This window comes from Cibotium barometz, chromosome 11 (genome assembly GCF_041138505.1).
Source record: "Cibotium barometz isolate CiBa-2024 chromosome 11, ASM4113850v1, whole genome shotgun sequence".
Classification (NCBI taxonomy): domain Eukaryota; kingdom Viridiplantae; phylum Streptophyta; class Polypodiopsida; order Cyatheales; family Cibotiaceae; genus Cibotium; species Cibotium barometz.
In genome coordinates, this window is record NC_141056.1 from 60,470,567 (window position 1) to 60,492,776 (window position 22,210).

Consider the following 22,210-nt stretch of genomic DNA (forward strand, 5'->3'; position numbering starts at 1 on the left):
CTTTATTGGCCTGTCGAGTGTAGGCCTCCTGCGTTTTAGCCAATCTGTCTTTTATTGACTCCAAAATCTCATGGTAAGACCCCGTCAATCTATTCGTCTTCAGGTACTGAAGACGAGATCCTGGTCAATAGCGACTGGAATGGTCTTCCAAACGCTGCCTCATATGGAGTCCTGCCAATAGCTGAAGAAAAAGAATCATTCAAAACAACTTGAACTAAAGGCAAATAAGATTCCCACTTACCTTGCTGCTCGTGGACATAACACTTCAGCACATCAAAGGCCAATTGGTTGTAGATTTCTGTCTGGCCATCCGTCTGTGGGTGAAATGCACTGGAAAAATTCAATTTAGTACCAAAGTTATCAAACAATGCTCTCCAAAAATGATTGGTAAACTTGGCATCTCGGTCTGACACTATGGTCCTAGGAATCCCACCAATCGGGTACCAATGCTGAATAAACAACTGGGCAACATCCTCGACAGTCACATTGACCCTGCATGGAATAAGCATAACAAATTTACTAAATCTATCAACTATAGTTAAGCACTGAGTATTACGCTTAACCGGACTGGGAGGCAGATTCGTGACAAAATCCATCGAAATATCTTCGAAAGGTCCCTCAAGAATTGGCAAAGGCTGTAACAATCCTATCTTCTTTCCACAAGGAGCTTTCACCTTTTGACAAATATCACAGTGTTGTACATATGAAAACACATCTCGCCTCATCTTTGGCCAAAAATATTGCCGTTCTAACTTCTCCAAAATCGAATTCATGCCCCTATGACCACCAATAATGGCGTCATGGGCGTCATGGAGAAGAGCTGTCTGAATGACTTCATGACACATAGTCGGCTTTTGTAGAAAAGCCAACCATCACGTATCAAAAGTGACATGGTCTTATGGCATCCAATGCCTATTCCCATTGTGTACCGAATTCCTCGGAATCCGCGTACGTGTGCTTCATGTTGTCTAGTCTCGTACCAACAAGGTCAAGTCTAGTGGTCTGAATCAAAGTTCCTTGTCCCTTCCTGCTCAAAGCATTAGCCACTGGATTGGTCTTTCCTGGAAGGTACTCAATCATACCACCAAATTGCTGGAATATTTAGCTCCAGCGGCGCTGTCGGTCACTCCACTATGCACTTGGCATGGTCTGAATCCAGCGTAATGCCTGATGGTCAGTGTGCGAACCTCAAAGTCACGGCCATAAAGAAAATGTTTCCAATGTTTCAAGGTCTGTATAACTATGAGGAGTTCCCGATCATAAACTAAGTAATTCTTTTCAGCGGGCAGTAACTTACGAGACATGTAAGCTACTGGATGACCATTATGATACACCTCCAATTGCAACGTTACTCGCATCGGTGATCACCTGGAATGGATCGTCCCACGAGGCAAGTGCTAGAAAAGGCGCCTCTAACAAAGCCACCTTGAGATTCTTGAATGCCTCCAACGCTTGTGGAGTCATTTGAATCCGTTGCCTTCTTGTCTTGACACCCTTTAGCATATCGGTGAGATCCGCCGAGAGGTCAGAAAACTTGTCTATGTGGGTGGCGTATGCCTAGCATATACCCACAAAGGATCTGATGTCATAAGCAGTCTGAGGTACTTCCCCATTGACAATCTCGGCCACCTTGGCCGGGTCAAGTCAATGCCTTCTGCACTAATTATATATCCAAGGTAATGAACCTCGAACAAATAAAATTCCGAATTCTTCTCATTGATGTAGAGCTCGTTGCTTTCCAACAACTTCAGGACTTTCTCCACATCAATGTCATGCTGCTCAACCGTAGCTAAAAATACTAGTATATCGTCTAGAAATATGAACACACACTTTCCAATCAATTCCCGGAACGCACACATCATCATGCGGTTGAATGTGGCTGGGGCATTCGTCAAGCCAAAAGACATGACCACAAATTCATATTGGGTCCGTTCTATACGGAAGGCTGTCTTGGAGATGTCCCTCTCCACAATCCTCACCTGGTGGTACCTACTCTTTAAATCGAGTTTCGAGAACACCTTAGTCCCATTCAGCCTCTCGAGAATATAATCTATTCGAGGTATCGGGAATCTACTCTTGATAGTCAGTTTATTGAGTGCACGATAATCGACACACAAACGAGAAGACCCATCTTTTTTCTTGACAAACAGGATGGGTGTTGCAAATGGCGACACACTGGGACAGATGAAGCCACATTGCAACAATTCTTGGAGTTGGGAGTCCAACTCTGATTCCATTGCCTTGGAAAGCCGATATGGAAATTTGCTTGGGGATTCCGAGCCTAGGAGGAGATCGATCTTGTGGTCCTTCGGTCTGGACGTGAAAGCTAGGCAGGGAGATTGTCCCGAAGAAAAATCTTCTGCAACTTTTCATGGAGAATCAAATACTTCTCGGAAGCACAGGCGACTGTCTAGGCAGTCTCGATGTATATAATCGCATAATGTGCGCCTTTTGTAAGTGGCTTATGAGCGGAAAGTTTGGAATTCGTGGCTCACACTTAATGGTCACTGGGGCGTTTGACACATTCCGATTAATCTGGAAAGTGTGCTTGTCCCACTTGACATAAGGAAGAAACTTGTGAAACCACTGAATGCCCAATATTATGTCTGCTCCTACAAGAGGAGCAACCATAAAATCACGCACAAATTCTAACTAATTTAGCACCTAGAGCTTCATACTTGACGCTCGTTGTCATGCCTATGCTAAAACCCTCAACTTGTTTGTCCACCGAAGTCAGGACAAAACGGGCACGCGGAGCGGCCTGTTCCGTGACCACGTCCTCCGTGCTACCGCTGTCAAACAAGACGACGACTCTCTGGCCATCTATGTAGCTAAAGGTCTTGAGCAATTCGTTGCACTCATACTCTTGGTCATGGGCATCCTTCTGCTCATCTTCGAGCTCCCGACTAATGATTGCTCCAACTGAAGCATTGGGATTCGAAGAACTAGGGACAGCCACTGGGGTGTGTGTGGAAGCTGGGCTCACCACGGAAGCTGTGGAGGTTGAGGTGGCAGTCTTTGGAGCGGTAGTCTTCTTAGGACACTCCCGAGAAGTGTGTCCTTTTGTATGATAAAAGAAACACCTACCCTGCTTGTACTGAGTAATCTCCTCAACACTCAACTTGCCACCAGTCTTGCCTGCCTCCGTTTTTTGGTCTGGAGTAAGGTTGCGCGCATTGGTTGAGTTCTTGGAGCCAGAGGCTCCTGTGCTCTATCTTGGGGAAGATCCCATCTAGTCCCCCCGAGGTGGTAACCTTGGGAGTAGCCGGCTGGGAAGTCTTGGACTTGCCACCATTGTGCTTCATTTCAGCACTCTGCACAAGCGAGAGTGCGTCTTCAAAGGTCGCTAGCCTAAACATACGCACCTCCCATTGGATTTGCGTGTCAAGGCCATACAAAAATTGTCCTTTGTTGTCCGTATCAAATAAGCCTAATTGCAAACATAAGTTCGAAATTCTATTGGCCAACTAAAGGACTGGTTGTGCATTCTGACGCGCTCTCCTGAACTCGTCTTCGAGTCGCTCAAGGTAATAGGGCGGTAGAAACCGCTGCTTAAGGTCACGGATAAACTCGTCCCAAACATAAGCTGGTGTGGGCATGAGCCCACTGGGTCCACCAAGGAATGGCCTCACCTTCCAAGTACCAACTGGCTAAGATCACCCTGTCAGTATCATTCTTTCTAACTGCAGCAAAGTAAGCCTCAAATTGATGCAACCATGAATAAAGAATTGTGGGGTCGAGTTTACCATTATACTTACTGAAATTCATTTTCTCAGGAAAATGATTTGAGGAAGCCGCCGGTGTCAGTCTTGCGTTCAAAGCCGCAAGGTATCGCTCATGTTCCACGTGTCGCATGGCTTCGTCGTCACGTTGTCAGATCTCCAATGCACGCATTTGCAACTCAAGCATTAAACTCAGCTGCAGTCGTCGTGACCCTTCGAGAGGTCCCCTGTGTAGAGGATTTGGAATCTGGGATACGGAAGGAGAGGGAGGAGACAAAATCGCGGCGTAGGAGAACGGGTGCGCTCTTCCAGAGCCAGTATCTGCGCCTTCTGCTCTTCCAACTTGGTACTCTGCTCTGCGATTGCTCGCAGCATCTGTTGGAACATCTCTTGAACACTCATGCCTGATGTCCTAGCTGGGCTGCCTGGTGCCCTTTGGTCCCAAGGTTCTTGGTCTCTCTCGTCATCCAAGCTCGCCATAGCAGGAAAACGCACTTCCTTTCCGAAGCGCAATCTGACCATCCACTTTGTGTGCGGGAGACTTCCGGAGGCTTCCGAAGGCTGAAAACCAACCGTCCTTCGAGGGACAGGAGTCACTCCGAAAGGGGTGGTCCACCGGAGTCTGAAAACCAACCACACGAGCGAGAAAAAATTTCTGGTTTCTTGCTGAATCTTTACACTTGAAGTAGGCTCTGATACCACTGTAACATGCGGAAGCTTCGGGGGAGATCAGTAACTTCAATGCTTAGACATCAGCACACTTGTCACGCACAAAACTGAATGTAGATGTGCAGAAAAATAGAGAGAGAGAGAGAGAGAGAGGGAGGGAGAAGAGGACACAGTATCAGGTCCCAAATACCCTTTGTAGGGCCCCCACCACAAATGGTGTATTTGATTTTATTAGAATGATGCAAAACTGAAAATAAAAGACTGACTGAACCTGTTTTGGCTGAGATAGATCTCTGCCCTTGACCTTCAAACCTTCACCCTTGTGTTAGCTTCTCCCTTGGTGTGTTCACACTTGGGCTGTCTAGCCACTGGAGGGCTTAGGCTGACCGACAGCCTGCCCAGCCCTTCCTTGGGCTGGTGGGCAAGTCCTGGTGTCATGTGCATGAAATGCCATGGACATTCTCTCGAGCTAGTCCAGAAGGGGGCAGCCAGAAAAAGAGAAGTAGAGCTAGGACATGGAACACAGAGTGCTGTTTGGCAGTGTGGACTTGGAGCAAGGGCATGGAAGGCATGGGAGCTCCTGTCGGTTGCTTACAGAAGGTGTCGGTTGTACCAGATAGCAAGGCGACTGAAAGCGCATCAAGATATAGCAAGAAGACCAGGCGATGCAGCTTTACGGAGCTAGTCCAGAAGGGGGCAGCCAGAAAAAGAGCAGTAGAGCTAGGACATGGAGCACAGAGTGCTGTTTGGCAGTGTGGACTTGGAGCAAGGGCATGGAAGGTATGGGAGCTACTGTCGGCTGCTTACAGAAGGTATCGGTTGTACCAGATAGCAAGGCGACTGAAAGCGCATCAAGATATAGCAAGAAGACCAAGCTGCGCAGCTTTATGGATTTATGTGACCAGCCGACTGCTCGTCGGCCAGCACTCCAAGATGTCCAAAGGGGCTATAAAAGGGGCACGTGCTCATTGTAGGATTCATTCATTCCTTTATGGAATGGGTCCCTAGTATAGGAGTAGATTTTGGTGATGTTCACCTTTTGTATGAAGGCAGCCTAGGGCTGTAGAAAAGTACCTTTTGTACCATATGAAATATACTGAATTTCCAGCCATCTCTCTCTCTCTCTACTCTCCCTTTAAGTCTGTGTTTTGCATCAGCATGTCCAGTAGTGTTTAGGGCTGAAAGAAGACTCTCAGAGCTTCCGCGTGTTACACCTGGGGCTTGCTTGGCCCCTTGGGGTGGCCCATAGCCTTCCCCGTGCCCATAAAACTGTTCTTGGGGCATCCCTATGGGTTGGCCCCATTCCTACCTGCAAATCCTACTTCTACACAGTCGTTTGATATCTGGTTACATACCAAACATACAGAGTGACTGACATCATTCCAGAGGGAGACTCACAGCGCAGATTGGCACTGTTTCATGTGCAGGACAATGCACACCTGACCTTGGACGCATGCGCAGGACAATGCACACCTGACCTCGGACAACTGGAATGGAACCCTGGCTGATTCATCCCGGACTGGGCTCACATGGGACCAATTTTCCATCCTAGGTCCTACACCTTCTGTACAGATATGTCTACGTGGCATCCAAGTGCACGATGCACGTGACAGTGGGGCTTGAGGGAAACGGGGAGCAAAGCTTATTTCGGAGCACCAGGTATCACTCCCTCCGCGGTGTCTCAGCCTGTCAGGTGTTAGTACGGGCGTGCCTGTTGCTGCACGGTCTCGGAAGACCAATGAGAGGCGAGTGTTCACCCAATGAAGGTGAAAGAAAGTGAAGCAAATAGAAAACACAAATGTAGGCCGAGATACAAGACCTGTAAATGCTAGAAACTGATGTTTATTGCTGAAATCTGAGCACGAGGGAAGCCCGTAGGTGCTATACAATGGTAAGAAGCAGAAGCAGCTGCTAATGACCTCAAATGAATGCTGAAAAAATGAGATGAACTGGGGGAAAGGGAGTGAGCCCTTATATATTCCCCCAGGGTGCTGGTCGGCCAGCTGTAGTAGCAGGCCGACAGCAAGACAATATCATAAAATGCTACAAAAATGCCTAAAAATATCCAAAAAATGTTAAATAATCTCTGCTAAGATATGCCAATGCAAGGCCTCATAAATGGCCAATACAAGCATGAAAAAAGGTGATGTAGACTCTCTGGAGATGATATAATCCAACAGAAGGTGGGAGACTGCCTGTGATTTGGTCTACTCCGACAACCGATTCTTCATCGACAGAAATCTTATTGTTTCAGTTGTATTCACTTCATGTTATGGAGAAATCTGGCCTTGGGACCCTTGAACACTTGTACATATAAATACTCCAAGAAATACAAACTGTATTGAGAGGGGGGGGGGGGGGGACCCTTTCCGGCCCCAGTGATGGTGTCAAGTGTTCTTTGACATTTCCAGTTTTAATGTTGCAAGTATTGTTCCATTGTTTGTATTGGCTAAGTGATCTAATAATGTGTATTTTATTTTCTGATTTGTAGGCCTCCCGTAGGGAACGGTTACATTGGTATCAGAGTCCGGTGGTCTCTCTTTCTCAATAGGAGACATGGTGTTTTGAGATCGGAAGCAAACACAGACATTTGACTCAATGGACAGCCAAGGCAACCCTTTGGAAGTGCCAAATTCGAGAGGTCAATCAAGTGCCTCTCGCGATTCCGATGCATTGCATGGAAGGCACAAGCCTCTTGAGAGAGTTTATGACATGCAAGCTGAAAGACTTTGCCCATTGAGTTGTCTCGTGGTGAGACATTGCATCATTCAGGGAGGTCACATGCATCTGGGTCACATATTCATAATGCACATGCCACTGTGCCTCGTGAAACATCTTTGGTTGCTCTTGAAGCCCCAGTAGAGAGGGTTGTTCCGTTCGATAAAGGGAAGAGAAAGAGGCAAGAACACAAGTCACATGCCAAAAAGCTCAAGGAGTTTAAGGCAAGAGACAAGTCCGTGAAATTTGATGTCTTTCATGGAGAGTATGATGTCTCCAAGGTGCTTGCTTTCGTGGCTTAGTTTGACATTGCTTTTAGTGATGAGGACTTCACTGAGAAGTCTAAAGTTCGTCATGCAAGCATGTTCTTGAAGGGGACTGGTGCCCATTGGTGGATCACTGAAAAGACCACCAAAGATCCCATTTGTACTTGGAAAGAGTTCAAGGACATATTTTATGCCCAATTTTTGCCTCCAGCAAACTCTCACACAAAAGTGGGATAGACTTGCGCAAAAATACAATGAGAGTGTGCAACAATATATAAACAAATTTTGGAAAGTCTTGCTTGAGGTTACTCCCTTTATGCAACTCTCCGAAGATGAAAAGAAAAGGAAGTTTCGCTTCGGGTTGCAACCAGCTTACCATTCGGACATCGAATTACACCCGAAACACACCCTTCAGTAGCTCATAGCATCTGCTCTTGCTACGGAGCAATTGGAGCAGGATCATGGAGGTTCTAAGGGTAAAGAGAGGGCTGCCCCAAACCTGCAAAAAGGTGGACAGCCTCCTAAAAAGAACTTTCGGGAAGCCCAAAAGGCAGGTAAAGCTGAAAATACCCCATCCAAGGACATTGGACCAAAGAAGAACAAATTTGGCTCGACTCCTGTGCAAAGGGAGCAATATGCAAAAGAGGGGAAATGCTTTTCGTGTGGTAGTAAAGAGCATATGTTTAGGCAATGCCCTACCCGCAAGCAAAAGCAAGAGGATAAACAACCTAAGACTAATGTGCATGCCATTCCTGATGTACAAGGTAGCACTGAGCATGATGGTAAAAAGAGGGTGGTATGCAAAGCTTGGGAGCAAATCAAGGATCAGCCTGCCTTATTCATGTTTGATGATTGTGCGACGGATAACTTGATCTCTACGAAGATGGCAGCCGCCTTGGGCATAGAGATTGGGGACATGGGACCCCAGATTGAGGCAAAGGCTGCTTTTGTTGGCAAAGAGGTGCAGGTGACTCCTCTTATTGGGAAGTTGCGCATACATATACAAGGCTATTTGGATCATGAGCATTTCTTGATTGCTCCTCTAAATGGATGTGATGTATTGCTTGGTAAGCCTTGGCATCATAGGCTTGAGCCTCGCAAAGAATATAAAACCAACAGGATCACTTTTATGCATAAAGGCCGCATGCATGTCATTGATGCTAGCAAAGAAGGGGATTCCATCCCAGTTGTATCTCACATCCAAATTAATAAGGCAATGAAAAAGAGTCTTTCCGCGTATTTGGTTTTTGTTCGTGACAAAATTGAACAAAGTAATGTGAATGTGGATGTATTGACTCAAGAAAGGCTGAATTTTCTTAATGCATATAAAGATTGTTTTGCCGATGCATTGCCAAGAGAACTACCTCCTGAGAGGCCCGAAGATCATCGCATAGATCTTGTGCCAGGTAGTTCCCCACCTAACAAACCTGCATATCGATAGGCGAATCAAGGTGGTTAAAAACATTTGGTACTATATGTAACTGTACACATATGGAACAAGTATAAAAAGTACATAAATGTAATTTTTTTTTTGCTCGCTGAAGCTCCCGCCTCCACCCTGCTCTGCGCGCCATCGCTCCCCCCCCTTCCTTGCGTCCTTTCCTTCCGCCCCCCGCTTGCTCCCCTCTGCTCGCCGTTGCGCCTCCCCCCTCCTTACTCGCTGCTGCGCCGCCCCCCCCTCCTTCCTCGCTGCTGCGCCTCCCCCCCTCTTCGCCAGTTCGCCCCCCTCCACTCTTCGCCTGTTCGCCCCCCCTCCCCACTGCCGCCAGTTCGCCCCCCCGCCTTTTCGCCTCTTCGCGCCCGCCTCCCTTCAGCAGCGCCCCGCCCCCCTCCATCTCGCGTTGTTGCCGTCCCCCCCCTCAGGGCCTCTCCTCCGTTTTTCGCCCCCTCCCTCCTCTTTCGTGCTGCTTTTCACCCCTTGGGGGTTTTTTTGTTTTTTCCTCATCTTCATCCGTCCTTCCGCCTCTTGGTGTGCAGCCCGCTTCTTGCAGGTTTTCCGCTTTCGCCTCGCCTTCGCTTGAGCTTCAGACTCTGATGGAGACTCCTCCCGCCTCGCCTCAGAGGGACTCTTCCGCAGCCCCCTCGCCCGCCCCTGAGGACATCCCCATCAGGCTTTCTCTTTCGCCGGAAGAGGAAGCGAGCCTCACCGCAGAGGTGGAACGCCTTCAGGCTCACTCCACCATCTGCCGAATAGTCGGCACTCGCCCCAGCAGAGGGGAGATCAGGGATCTACTTCAGGCTCGCCTTCTTGCAGATGTGGGCAAGATCCTGGATGTACAGCTCCTGGGCCGGGGCCATTATCAGATCGAGTTCGAGGCCGCCCAGAGCGTTGCCAAGGTCCTTGCCATGAGTCCTCTGGACATCAGGGGTGCTCGGGCTTTCTTCAGACCTTGGCAGCATGGATTTGACCCAGCAGCGGCGGAGCAGGGAGAGCGCCTCTTCCATATTACAGTTTGTTTCCCTGGTCTCCGCCGGGAGTATCTTCCGCTCCTCCCCAGGCTCGGAGCATTGGTGGGCTCGGTACTAGAGACGGGCCCCTCAGCAGCTTCAGTGGTGGCCAGAGCAGCGGGGCTACCTTCGGTCAGAGTGTTGGTGCCTGACATCTCCTCCCTTCCTAAGGTCATTCAGCTACCTAGGATAGGGGGGGGGGTGGTTAGATCAGAGAGTGGAGTTCTCGGGGCTCCCGAACCAGTGCTTCATTTGCAGGCAGGTCGGTCATCTGGCCAAGGCCTGCCCTCGCAGGAGACCTCGACCCTCACCACAGCAGCAGGCTACTGATGGCCCGCCCACAGATTCGGCTCGGCAGGCTGCCTCAGGGACACCTGCTCAGGCCACAGAGACCTCGGAGTGGCAGCTTGGACAGGGGCGCCGCCGAGGGAGACAGCCACAGCAGCACGCACAGAGACCGCTGCAGCAGCAGCCACAGTCTCAGCCTCACTGGGTTCCCGTGAGGAACAGCTTTGCTCCCCTACAGGAGGAGACCCCTACAGAGCGACTGAGGACCAGGAGATGCCAGCTCCCCCTTCTTCACCCCCCCCACCCCCGTCCCCTCCCACCGCCTCGTCACCACCTTCGCCTCCTCCCGCCTCCGCTCCGGTTTCGGCAGCGGCTCCCTCTCCACCTCCCTCGCCTCCCCCTCCTCCCCCTCCGCCCGCCTCACCTTCCCGGGAGACCCTGGCAGTTCCCTGGCGCTCACCTGCAGTCCGGCGAGCGCTGAGCACTGACCTCGCTCGAGCATCACAGAGGAGACCTATGCCGATTAGGGCCTCACGGATTTCATCTATCCGCAGTCGGCTGAGTCGCCTTGGCATTAGACAGCGCTCGGAGGCCTTTGATTATACCTTTACACGGCTTTTTGGAGCAGAGGGCCCCCATGAGCCAGCACCCATTCGAGTTCATGTAGTGATACCTCCGGCCCGCGGGGAGGAGGCACTAGACTCAGCGGTGGCCTTCTCGTTCCCTCTATGTGGACCTTGTGATCGGGAGTGGACTCTAGAGCTCGCTCTCAGCACTTTGAAGACTCAAGCAGTTGAGTTTTCTCACCACATGAGCGATCTGGAGGTGACTGATGTGATAGGCCGACTTTGGGAGTTGGCTCATTTTTTCTTGGATCCCGGGAGTGTGGATACCTCAGGGATTCAGCATCTGGTCGTGCGCATAGTGGCAGACTTGGCGCGCGACCCTGGATATGTGAGTATACACGAGGTTTCTCTGTCAGAGCAGGAGGCAGTCGCCATGGGCCACAGCCCCACTGGCGCCTGATCCGGGATTCTTGCAGTACACCGGGTGGGCAGATTCGCAGCCGTTCGGATGGGGACTATTCTCCATCCAAACCGCTTGTGAAGGCCCGCCGTACGGCTGAGACAGCATCCACCTCAGCAGGGCATCCATGAGGATCATCTCATGGAATGTACAGGGCCTTGGCGGAGCACACTTTATACGCTATCGAGGTTGCTTGAGGCAGGAGCTTCAGAGATGCCTGGTTGGTGGCAGCATAGACATTTTGATGATGCAGGAGCACCACTTGGGTGAGAGCAGGATCCGGAGATATGGTTCGGTGATGCCTGGTAGATGGGACACTTTTTGGTCTGCAGGGTTTGGTCCTTTGGGTGGACAGGGAGGAGTATGCATGGTTATTGCAGATGTATGGCGGCAGGCCATTGTGGATCGAGGGATCATTGTGCCTGGTAGAGCACAGTATGTCATTCTGAGGATGCATGATGAGCTATTGGGTGTGCTCAACATCTATGCGCCCAATCATGCTAGTGCCAGAGCAGAGTTTTGGACTCAGGTTACAGATGCATTGCCAGAGGCCGCACATTGGTGTGTTGGGGGAGACTTCAACATGCTTGAGGACCCGGCAGATAGGGTGGGAGGCAGTCATGTTACAGTGCACGGCACGGAGCTTGCAGCTTGGGACCGGTTTTGCATGTCACTGAGGATCACTGATGCATGGCAGCATGGGGCTTTCTCCCGGTCTCAGGACAGTCTTAGTTTCTCTCGGTCGGATCGCCGGCAGGGAGGGACTAATCTATCTCGGATTGATCGTTTTTATGTGGGCGATTGGTTGGGGGAGCGAGGGGGCTCCGTCGGCATTCTTGCTGGCACTTCATTTTCAGATCATGCGCCAGTTATATTGACTTTGGAGGAGGGGACACGGGAGCCCAGCTTGCAGTTGAGGATCCCAGAGAGGGTACTTGCAGACCCCAGTCTCGCTGAGGACATTGAGAGGATCTGGCATGATAGTCAGTGCTCTGACCAGGATGCAGCGGGCCAGTGTGCCCAGGGACTCATTGATCTTAGCTCTTTTCTACACGCTGCAGCTTTGACACGACTGGGAGAGATTCGCGAGCGGGAGCAACGGCTGAGACGCAGCCTTGCTTCGCTACAGCGCCTTCAGGAGCAGCAGCCTGCATGTGAGTGGGTGGCGTCCCAGCTGAGCCAGGCACGCCAGGAGGTTAGAGAGGCAGAGGAGCAGAGACATGAGTTTTACTATCGTCGTCAGGCCTCTCAGTGGACGCAGCTTGGTGATAGAGTGACTGGGGAGTTTTTTGAGATCACTGGACCCGGTCATGCGCGAGCAGGGGTTCACCAGCTTGGTAGACCGGATGGATCGATAGCTACTGAGCTCGGGGAGATCAGAGCCATTGCCACTGCTTTTTATAGTGACTTGCTTTCAGCGGAGCCAGCCACTGAGGATCGAGATGTATGCAGACAGACTGTGTGGGCCCATGTGCAGAGGAGGGTCACAGACCATATGCGCACAGTTCTAGGTGCGCCTCTGTCAGAGATTGAGCTTGCCGAGGCCTTGAGGGTCCTGCCGCGACATAGTTGCCCAGGGGAGGACGGACTGACGCCGGCCTTTTTTATGCGCTATTGGGACCTTTTGGGGCCAGGCCTCCGCAGGGGCTTTCAGCATGTTTTGGACACTGGGGTGATGCCGCAGAGCTTTTCAGAGGGCTTGATCTATCTTATCCCCAAGGGAGAGGGAGTATCAGATGATATTCGGCATTGGAGGCCTATTACGATCCTCAATACTGTCTACAAGGTCTTGGCAAAGGCCTTGAGTTTGAGGATCCAGCCCTTTCTGGGGGAGTTGATTCATGCTACTCAGACAGGATTTGTCAAGGAGCGCAGTATCCTTGACAACATCTTTACTTTCTGGGAGGCGACGGCCCGAGCTAGGTTTCTTGGCGAGGACTTGGTCGTGATGCTTCTCGATTTTGAGAAGGCATACGATAGAGTTGATTGGGGATTCTTAGAGGGCACTATGCTACGCCTGGGCTTTGAGCCAGGATGGATCAGAGGGGTGGCAGCTTTGTATTCCACAGCTCGCAGCTAGGTGTGCTGATTGCAGGAGGTCGGGGGCCGAGTTTTGAGCTGACCAGATCAGTCCGTCAGGGGTGTCCTCTCGCCCCTTTCCTTTTTCTCTTCTTTGCGGAGGCTATGAGTATGTATTTGACGGCAGAGGAGGTTGGTTTGAGAGGACTTCAGCTCCCAGTCCGGGGGGAGGATTTGCTTGATGCTGAGTTTGCAGACGACACGGGCTTATTTTTGCATGGCCAAGAGGCCAATCTTATTCGGGCAGAGCAGTCGCTCCAGGTTTTTAGTGCAGCTTCGGGAGCATTGATCAATTGGCGCAAGACAGTGGCCTTTTGGATCAGTAGTGCTCCCACTCCGGCATGGAGTCCGGACCCCGGTTTTAGATGGATTCCTCCCGGCACAGCAGTGCGGTATTTGGGATGCCAGATTGGCCTCGATTTGTCACCTGAGCAGCAGATTGCCCCGCTTCTTCTGAGCATTCGGAAGAAGCTATTGTATTGGAGTACAGCTCGACTATCCTTGGCTGGGAGGGTGGTGGTGGCAAATCAGGTGCTGTTAGCGACTATGTGGTACATTACGTCTTGCTGGATTTTCTCGAGCTCTTGCATCAGCCAGGTACAGAGGCTGATCAAGAACTTTCTGTGGTCTGGGCGGGACGGTCAGCCAGCTCGGGCAAAGGTTGCATGGGCAGTTATTACACTTCCGCTGGCTCAGGGCGGTTTGGGCATTATAGATCCAGTTGATCAGAGTAGAGCCTTATTGGGGAAGCTTATTGTTCGGGGGTTGCTTCCAGGCGCTGAGCCTTGGAAAGAGCTCCTCTTGCAGCGACTGCAGGCCCGGGCGCCTCCTGCAGGGGGTACTTGGGCACCAGAGATTCGCTGGATCTTCATAGAGATGAGGAGGACAGGCCTCAGTAGAGGATGGGAGGACAGATTTGCTTTGAGTATCCTGAGAGCTTGGGAGCTGCTGAGACCGGGGCTCTCTCAGCGGCCTCCTTCTTGTGTTGAGGAGCGGGCCAGGCAGCCGCTCATCTGGAGCCCAGCGGTTCGTACAGAGCAGGGTCATATGCTGGGTTCTCGGCCTCGTCTAGCCTGGGGACCTTTAGCGGCAGGCCCAGCTCGTAGTTTTGGAGACTGGCAGGCTTTCTGCAGTCTACCAGAGGAGACCCAGTTGGAGAGGCTGAGTCACTTCAGAGGGGGGTTGATTATGAGGGATGATATTCAGGAGGCACTTACAGAGGAGTGGTTCACACCTCTCGAGCTAGTGGCCCCACGGTGGATGGGAGCCTTTACACAGTTGGAGATCCTGATTGCTGTCAGAGCTAGCACTGAGGATGGCAGATGCCTCTATTATGAGATTCAGGATGAGGGCAGACTCCAGAGAGTGGAGGTGGAGTCGCCTTTGGTTGCAGAGTGCACCTTTCAGAGGATTCGGGTAGTGGCTGCCGCTTCTCGGAAGTGGCATATTGACCCCGACCCTGCTGACGTGCTCCCGGATTGGCGCATATGGGCATATGCAGCGCGCCCCTTGGCCCGGCTACAGTGGGACCCCGGAGAGTACGAGTGGCATGATCCTTATGCATCCCTTGAGGCCACAGAGATCACATTTTTCCAGTATACTGTTCGGCTGGGACGGCATATTTTGACGGCGAGGAGGTCGGTTTCTCCAGCGGCAGCGGGGCATTGGCGATTGCAGGGACTATCACAGGAGTTCCTGGAGGATTTCTGGGCTCGGCTCTGGGCTAGTCGACAGGCCCGCAGGATCTCGGCTTTTCAGTGGCTGGTCGCCCACAGGGGCTCAGCAGTTGGCACTTGGCTTGTTTACAGCGGTCTTCCGGCGGCCTGCGTCCGATGCGGCCACCCTATGGAGACACAGAGACATTGCCTTTGGGACTGCCCTCAGGCACAGCAGATTTGGCTGCGGATGCTGCGTATTCTGGCCCCCCTCTCTCCAGAGGGTATGTTTACGTGGGGTGCCGCTGCTTGGTCGACTTTGTCAGGGCCTGCTATGGGCTATGAGATGGAGCAGGGCAGTCAGGCCATCAGATTTATTAGGGGCCAGCCTCGCCTGGTTCCGGCACCGGATTTCTCGTCCGCCAGCTGGACACAGGAGAGGGATTTACGATGGGAGCTCCTCAGCAGCCTCACCATCTGGTTCACCTGGAGGGCCCGGTGCTTTACGGCCTTTGAGGGGAGATTAGAGCCACCAGCAGAGACTGTTCGGGGGATTTGGCAGGAGTTGATCCATACCCTGCAAGGACAGTACGACCGCATCCGGGGAGACTCGAATGAGGCGATCTTACGGCCACCTGTTTGGCTCTTTCCCCCCCCCATTGTATGATTTAGCCGCTCAGTTCTTTAGACTGATGCTTGTATTTTGCAGCACCTAGGGAGAGTCTCCCGGGCTGCCATGATGTATTCACTGCTCTTCTCTCTGTTAGGAGCAGGAGAGATCTCTTTTGTAGCCCTACGGGCGTTTTTTACATAACTAATGAAAGGATCTTTTCTCGGAAAGAGAAAAAAAAAAAAAAACAAACCTGCATATCGTGTGAGTGCCGCACAACAAGAGGAGATCATGAAGCAGGTTAATGAGCTTTTGGAGAAGAATTTAGTTCAGCCAAGCTCCTCACCCTTTTGTTCTCCTGTGCTTCTTGTGCAAAAGAAGGATGGATCATTCCGCATGTGTGTGGATTATCGAGCTCTAAACAAGCTCACCATCAAGAACCAGTTTCCAATTCCACGCATAGATGACATCTTGGATAAGCTTGATGGCTCGGCTTGTTTCAACCGTATAGTTTTAAAGAGTGGCTATCACCAGATTCGTGTGGTACCCTAGGATGTCCATAAAACCACATTCAGGATATCTTTTGGATTGTATGAGTTTTTGGTGATGTCTTTTGGCCTTACAAATGCCCCGGCAACATTCAACTGTATGATGGACAGGATATTTCGACACCATCATAAATTCACAAGTGTATTCTTTGATGATATCTTGGTTTTCTTCAAGAATGAGAAGGAGCATAAGACTCATTTGGCTTTAGTGTTTGAAGAATTGCAAAAGCATAAACTCCTCATAAATGCCAAGAAGAGTGAGTTCTTTCTTTCAGAGATACATTATTTGGGCCACATTGTATCCAAAGATGGTGTAAGAATGAATCTTGCTAAGATTGAAACCATTAGGAATTGGCCAGAGTTGTAAAATGTACATGAAGTGTGTAGCTTTCTTGGGTTATGTTCATACTATAGGCGATTCATAAGGCATTTCGCTAGGATTGTCTCACCGTTACATGATCTTACAAAGAAGAAAGCCGCCTTCAAATGGACTTCGAATGAGCAAGATACCTTTTTGCAACTCAAAAATGCTCTCATTTGTGGACCTGTGTTGAATGTTCCCGACTCGCAAAAGCCATTCACGGTGGAATGTGATGCATGTGGGAATTGTATAGGAGCTATCCTAAATCAAGAGGGTCATGCAGTTGCATATGAGAGCCGTCAATTGCATGATGCCGAGATCTATATGGACATTTATGAAAAAGAGTTGTTGCCTATAATTCATGCCTTAAAAATATGGAAGCATTATCTTCTTGGGGCTGAATTTGTAGTCGAGACAGATCATCAAAGCTTGAGGTACTTTCTATCTCAAACAAAGCTCTCGGAGAAGTAAATGAGAATGGCAAACTTTCTTTTGATGTTTCATTTTCAAATTCTACATACTCCGGGAAAGAAGAATGTAGTGGCAGATGCTTTGTTATGCGTGATTTCAGTGGCCTCTCATGGGGACTTATCTACCATGCGTGATTTGTATCATTTGGATGCTGATTTTTCCCATATATGGAATGGCTGGTCACTCGCATGCCTCTTATGTGATCAAAGAGGGTTATCTTAAGAAGGATAACTACTTATGTGTGGTAAAGGATATGCGTCCAAAGGTTATGGAGGAATGTCACGCTCCACCTTATGCTGGTCATAGAGGTATTTTACCTACGACACGCATGATAGAAAGATATTTCTTTTGGCCAAGCATGTGTAAGACATTGAGGTTTATGTACGTGCATGTATTACTTGCCAGAAGGTGAAATTTGATAGGTAAACGCCTCTAGGTTTACTTCAGCCTTTGCCTATTCCCTCGCAGCCATGGGAAACCATTACTATGGACTTGCCTAGATCCCCGCATGGAAATGATGCTATTTGGACCATAGTTGACAGGTTTAGAACGCAAGCTCACTTCTTGCCCGTCAAGAAAACCATTAAAGCCGATCATATGGTGAAGCTTTTCCTTGCTCACATATTTAAGCATCATGGTATACCTAAGTCCATTGTTGGGGATAGAGATCCCAGGACTACGAGGCTTTTTTGGAGGGCTCTATTTGACAACAGGCACTAAGCTTGAGTTCTCATCTGCTTATCACCCCCAAATAGATGGTCAAAGTGAGGCTAGGAATTCTACTGTGTTGGATTTGTTGAAGTGTATGTGGCAGATCAAAAGAGTGCCTGGGAGAAGTATCTTCCACTTGTAGAGTTTGCCTACAATAACACGGTACATGCCTCCATGGGACAAGCCCCATTTGAGATTATTTATAGCAGAGTGATCTTGCCGCCCATCCTTTGTACAAAGGAAGAGATTTTTGCAGCCAATGAGTATGTGCGTGATTTGGATATCACCTTTACTCAGGTCCGGGCAGCCATTGCACGCTCTCAAGACAAGCATAAGCGGACTGCCGACAAGCATAGAAGGGACATGCAAGTCAAGGAAGGTGATTGGGTATTGCTGACATTTGAGAAAGCTAGGCTTCGGAAGAGGCCAAGACGAGAGGGATCATATCCAAAGCTTTCTACTCGATATTATGGACCCTTCAAAGTGATTGAAAAGATCAATGAAGTGTCCTACAAACTTGCCTTACCCAATCATTGGAAGATTCATAATGCTTTTCACGTGAGTCTTTTGCGGAAGTATGCGGGGCCAGATTCAGAAGAGCCTGTCACAAAAGATCCGCCCGAGGTTGATGAGCTTGAGAAGATTCTCTAGCCAGAGCAGATTGTGTTTCACAAGGAGAGAAGGCTACCAACAAGCTTGCTTTCCAGGAGATACCTTGTGAAGTTTAAAAATTATTTACCCATTGATGCAAAGTGGGTAGATGAGGATTACTTCGTTGATTACCCACAACTTTTGCAGTCGTCTTGAGGCTTTTCAGTTGAGATCAACTGTTTAGAAGCTGGGGGAGATGTCACCATTTGGTCCATCTCCATTTTTGGAGCCACTTCTATGGAACTGTCACTCCATAGAGCGGCCAGATTTGTACTATGTTCACATGTGGCCAAGCCAGATTTGTCCATTTCCATTTCTGGAGCCACTTCTATGGGACTGTCACTCCATAGAGTGGCCAGATTTGTACTATGTTCACATGTGGCCAGGCCAGTGTCCCATGTGAAAGGGTCAGTCATGTTGTGTCACATGGACGGGAACCAATTTTGTGCCACCCATGTGTGACCAATATTGTGCCATATGGATGGAAGCCTGTTTGTTGCCACCCGTGGGATTTTCACTCCATAGGAAGGCCCGTGCTAGGATTTGTGTTTTGCCTATGGGATTGTCACTCCATAGGAAGACCAGGACTTCACATTTCTGTCACGCCAATTTTGTGCCCGACAAGAAATTCTTGTACAAGTTTCATGAAAGGGAGATTTCGTCCATTACATGTGCACATGCATTCATGTTTGCATGCATAAACTTGTTTTCGCATGACTTGTTTTCGTGTGTTTGCCTGCTATGACGTGCCAATACACTGTGTCATGACCCTGTGAAAGTGGAACAGCACAAGTGTGGGCATGGTGGTTAGTGAGCAAGATAAATATTTAATGATTCACATTTGGGTTCCTAGACAAAGGACATCAATATTTTTAATGTTTTAACCTTGGGTGGTACCTAGGCATAAGTGACCCTTAGGAAGTTTGATAAACTTTAGAAAGGGGCCACTAGGATATTTTTGGGAAAAAGGGACAACTCTACTTTTGGGAGTTACACGCCTCTCTCTCTCTCTCTCTCTCTCTCTCTCTCTCTCTCTCTCTCTCTCTCTCTCTCTCTCTCTCTCTCTTGTTTTTGGAGTCGTCGTGGAAGCTAGCTGCGTTGAGGAGAGTGGCTACTGGCTTTGCTGCGTGAAGATCAAGCCGTACAGAACCTGGCCGTACAGACCACGTGGCTGTAGGCCGTACAGAGCTGGTGGTTGCAGGCCGTACAGAGCAGGCTGACAAGGACAACCCTGTCCAGCAGGTACAGGCGGTGGAAACAGTACGGACAGAGCAGGTGGCTGCAGTTCCGTACAACTAGTGCAGGCGGCGGCGACTGTACGACAGCAGGTACAGGCTGCTGCACACCGATTGGTTCAGGTGGCGCTGGCGACCAGGGTACGGACAGCAAGCGGCTGCAGGTTCATGCGACTGCAAGTACAGTCCTGTACGGACAAGTACAGTCGGGTACTGCAGACCTGTACGGACAGGTACAGGCAGCTACAGTCCTGAACAGTTGCAGGCGGCGCATCTTCAGCTGCTGCTGGCGGCATTTTATGAGAGTATAGTTGGTGCATCAGTCAAGTGGCTGCAGGGAGAAAAGTACAGACAGCCTGTTGCAAGTACAGACTGGTACGGTCAGTCCCTCTGGTGCAGAACCACGCATTAAAATTGGTAAGCTCTCAACATATCAATCTTTCTTTCTTTCCACTGGCTTATGTCTGCTACAGAGTTGTATCATCTGGCCCTTTGTGAGAGGAAGGGTATAGCACTTTGAAGGGTGGAAACAGAGATTGGATAGTGGATGTGTATTTGAACTGAGTTGAAACCATGTTCATGGAACAGCCAGATGTGTGCTCAAGGCTGCCCTGTTGAATTGTCTTGGTTGATTAGAGGGAAGCACAATGTGTTGCTTTTGTGGGACACAGATCTGTGTGTGAATCCTCTGTGCTAAGAGGTCTTGAGGGCTGCCAGATTGGACATACAGGTTTACTTTCCTGGACTGGCTTTGTTGTACTCAGTTATACATTTCATTGAATTTGAATAAAGAAATACAGAAAGGGGCGATACAGAAAGGGGCGCCAAGCTTTGGGGCCAACAAGTGTCGATTTCCTTTCAGTTCTGGAGCATTCTAGCTCCTGTTAATTTGTTATTTATTTGGACTACAATTGGAAGGTGACTGCTAGTCTACCGCACTTTGGTTTCTACCAGAGGCCGGTTTCAAGGTTCCGTTGCCGGGACCCATCATCAACTTTCTTAAGGGGGTGAGCTCGTGGTTGTCTCGAGGAAAGTCATTGCTGAAAAATTCAGCAGCATGTCAGACACAGAAGACGAATATTTTTATGATGAAGAGGAAGAGCAAGAGACCTCTCTTGAGAGAAATGAATCTGAGGATATTCTTGCAGGAGAACAGGCTGCAGATGATGCACAATATGAGGATGTAACACAGCCAGAAGATATGCCTAGTAAAGAGGAAGATGATGCTCGGTTTAAAAATCGTTTGGCAGGTGTAATGGATGTGTTTATGCAGCGCACTCAAAGTGAGAAGTTTGCTGAATTTATGAGATCCCGTTCTGAGCTTGAAAAGAAGAAGAAAGTGCGTTCTAAGAACCCACCTCAGGGCAATAGTGGTGCCTTCCCACAGGATCCATCTTTTGGACAGTTTCCGAACATGCAACATGCTTTTGGTGCCAACTCACAGAGTTCCTTTTTCGGACAGCCATCTATTTCACAGCAGTCTATGCATCCAGGCTATTTTGGTGGTGGCTCTGTGTTCCAATCCATGACTGGGGGTTATCCTCAGGGAGGCATGGGTATTCCAGGGAATTTTGGAGCTAGTTTTCAGCCTGGTATGCAAGGGAATATGTATGGTGGCCCAATCATATGTACAGTTCTCTCTCTCTCTCCATGATACACCGGACATGGACTTGTTGTATACAGATTTGTCTCATAGGCCAATCTGGCCTTCCGTAGACATTAATATATCTTTTCTTTCTTCTTTCTTTCTTTTCTCTACACACACTCTTGCAAAATTCAGTTTTGTGAAGTTTCTCTGCTAATCAGGTAAAAACGTTCCATTAAGCTTCCGCATGTAACATACAAGCACATGCCAATTTATGGTACTCCAAAGAATGAAGCTACCAAAGGGTCTAGCAATATTCGAGACCTTGAATACATGTTCCTGTCATGGAGGAGGAGCCTACGAAGCACTATGAGAAAGATGCATGCTTTCGTTTGGTCTAGTGAATGCACTACCAAACAATTAAAAGATGTATTGTATGGTCCAAATCTTTGCTCTGTTGACTGTAGTGGCTATTCATGATTAGGACCTAAAGCTGCACTTTTATCAACAGACTTGTCATCTTAAACAGAAGAGTCGGGTGCAGCAAATGATGTGTGAGCTCACTACCTTGCCAAAGTTCTTTCAATGTTTGTTTGCCTTAAACTCATCCATCACTTACAAGCCTTACTTCCTAAAGAACACCTGCGTTTGACATCAACTGAAGGCCTCCTACACCCCCTCCCGAGTGGTGGCGGCCTCTTCACTCCCTTGCGTATAGCGCTCACAGCCCTCAGCATCTCTCCTTTTGATTTCAGAGAAGTTGTGTAGTAATTTTGACAAATTTTTACCAGATTTAGCTGGTATTTGACCAGACTTGATGAATCCAGCTACTGTTGATCAGTATTGGACCAGCTTTGACCAGCGTTTGTTTTGGATTTGCTGACCTTGAAATAGTGCTTCCTCAGTGTTCAACCAATATTTGGCAAAGCTTTTGTTTACTTTGGCACCTACTTTTGAATGAAAGAGCATAGTGGTCAATGTGAAGGTTCAGGGAAATCCCATAATCATGCTCTAGGAACTTTGTGTGGCAAGTATAGTATCAGGAGATGGCCTTGTTATCGACACGACAAATGAAATTTTAAGACCTTATCCAGCATCAGCCCACAGAGCACATGGGTGTTCCAGTGACATTGAAGTCTGCCTACTTTTGACTAGTGTTGGACCAGC

At 49.2% G+C, this 22,210-nt stretch overlaps 1 protein-coding gene across 1 annotated transcript in view; it reads left to right on the forward strand.

Annotated features, from left to right (window-relative positions):
* LOC147634406 (DNA binding / DNA-directed RNA polymerase) overlaps positions 1 to 22,210 on the forward strand; it is a 50,829-nt gene that overhangs the window by 27,561 nt on the left and 1,058 nt on the right. The gene's annotated exons all lie outside the window — the stretch shown is intronic.